The sequence below is a fragment of the Belonocnema kinseyi genome, chromosome 5 (assembly GCF_010883055.1).
Source record: "Belonocnema kinseyi isolate 2016_QV_RU_SX_M_011 chromosome 5, B_treatae_v1, whole genome shotgun sequence".
In the NCBI taxonomy this organism is placed as follows: Eukaryota; Metazoa; Arthropoda; class Insecta; order Hymenoptera; family Cynipidae; genus Belonocnema; species Belonocnema kinseyi.
Window position 1 is genome coordinate 51568991 of NC_046661.1, and position 2844 is coordinate 51571834.

The window sequence follows — 2844 nt, forward strand, 5'->3', positions numbered from 1 at the left end:
TTACCGGTAACGTAAGTCCCTATTTGACTTGAGCATGTATGCTTAAAGCCGTTAGATGGCGTATGCATTTACTAAGTAGGCTTTAGCCCTACGTCACAGTACATTTGAGTACAAAATTGTTAAAAAAAATTTATTTCAGCATTTTTCTTCGCTACGAATCACAACAGCAAGTAGACATTTATCATTCGTTCGTTGGCTCACCTGTTCATTCATTAGAGAAATAGAGTCAATGACAGCCAATGAAAGAATACGTTTGAAAAGATCGAAATCTAGAGGTGTTCTGTAATTGGCTGTTTATTTTACGTTTTTCTTGCATGGGATTTCACCAGGGTTGGGTACGTAATGTACTTCATGTAATTTACGTGGATTTCTACAGTAATTTACCACGTAATTCACGTCCGAAGTTTTCTACATTATGTAAATTAATGTAAATTACGTCGATGTGGAACTTGCGAATATTTCGATAGCTGATATCTTTCGTTTGAGGCAAATTGAAAGAGGGTTTTGACACTTAGCGCCCTCGATGGTCATCCAGTGAAGTAAGTGAAACGAGCGCGAAATTCAAAATATGTAGTTTATGAGAAAAGAAGGAGCATATTTTATTCATTAGAAGAATGTAATTGATATGCGATACATAAAATTTTATGTTAATCTATTTCCATTTTCATCGAAAACAAATTTCTTATAGTAATTTTTTATCTTAATTTAATTTTAAATTGATAATTAATATCCTTAATGAAAACTGAACAACTTCAAATCCAAATTTATTGGTTCTACCTTACATTTGATCTTTTTCGATGACAATTTATTGTAAGTTAAGTTTACAGTAGATGAAGAATTTCTGTAGAAAGTCAAATATTTGGTTGACATTTTATGTATTTTGTAAACAGTTTTTATTTCTCGGTGAGAAAAAGTAACCTTTTCGGCGGAAAATAAATTTTAGATTCAAATTCATTTTCTTAACCATAAATTCATTTTTAGAACTGAAAATCTTACTATTCTAATTTTTTTATAGTAATTTTTTAATTTAATTTAATTTAATTTTAAATTGAAAATTAATGTGCTTAATGAAAATTGAATAACTTTAAATCGATATTTATATATTCTACCTTAAATTTGATGTTTTTCGATGGACATGTATTGTAGGTTATGTTTATGGTAGACGGAGAATTTCTTTAGAAATTCAAATATTTGTTTGACATTTCATGTATTTTGTGAAAAATCTTTGTTTTTCGATGTAAAAAATTAATCTCTTCGGTGGAAAATAAGTTTTTATATGAAAATTTATTTTCTTCACCGAAAATTCATTTTTATAAGTGAAAATCCAACTATCCTAATTTTTATTGAAAACAATTTTATTTATAGTATTTTTTAAATTTAATTTCGAATTTAATTTAAATGTTTTTATTTAATTTTTCACGCATGAATATTTCGAGAATAGCTTCTTCTTGATTAAAAGTTCTTAATTATCAAGTGTCAGAAATTTAAAATTGTTGAATTTTCCTACTTAGTTCAGCGAGAATGAAATTCACAGGATCTCCTTCACATTAATATTATTCTGAAAAATTCAAGGGGAAAATTAAAGTTGGCCTTTTTCGTGAAATACATTTTTCAGTTTTTCTAAAAATTAAAGTTGTTTTGGCAGTTTGGAGAAATTTTCAACTTACTCTAAAGAATTGGAGATACAACTTTTTGAAATGAAATTTTTGTAGTTTTTTTTAAAAATTCGCTTGAGTTCGTGAAAATATAATTGATGAAAAACAAAAAAATATTTGTCTCATATTTTAAATTGGAAAATAATATTTTACGGCTTTTAAACTGAATAAAAAAACACTTAATTTTTTAAATATTTGTTTAGTTGAAATTTTCTAAGGACTATTTGGTCCCTGATCAGAACGAAATATATACAATATTTCTAATATTAACAAATTATGAGCTTATAAACATGAAAAAATGCAACAACAAAGCAATGAAACAATTAAAATCTAAATGTTAAATGAGACTGTAATATGAGTTTCAGGACTGAAATGCTAATGAAAACATAGTAAATAAACAAAATATTTGTTAACATTTGCTCACAACAAAATATAGGTTTAGATCCTATAATTAAATTTTTGTAATATTTTCGCAATCGCTTTTTAAGTTTTAAATATTTGAGGATGTTTTAAAAGATGTCAAGGCATTTTCAATTTATTTTTTATAATTTAAAATCATTTCAAAAAATTTTTTTTAAATTAAAAGGATCATTTTTAAAAATGCCAAAGTACTTTAGAAATCTTTAAAAAAAGTTCTAGGTATTTCATAATATTTCGAAGAATTTGAAAATTTTGAGAGAATTTTAAAAGGTTCCAATGAATTTTCAATTGACTACAGAAATTTAATATGAGATTTTAAAGGATTTGAAATATTTGAGGGTATTTTTAAAATTTCAAGGAATTTTCAAGAGCTTTAAAAAATTTCAAGAGATTTCAAAAGATTTTAAAAGATTTGAAATATTTGAGGATTTTATAAAAGATGTCAAGGAATTTTCAACTTATTTTTATAATTGAAAGGAATTTCAAAAATTTTAAACAACTTTAGCTGGTTTATTTAAAAACTTCCAAAGTACTTTAGAAATCTTTAAAATAAGTCAAAATGTTTTAAAAGATTTTGGAGGTTTCGATATATTTGGGAGTATTTGAAAAGGTTCCAAAGGAATTTTCAATTTATTACAGTAATTTAGAGAATTTTCAAGAGTGGTGAGACGGTAATATAATGTTCCTTTTGTATTCGTCACGTACCGGGCGGGCAGAGTTATTTACAGTAGTTGGTTGTGGCTAATCCGCTCTCCCTTTTTAAATTTCT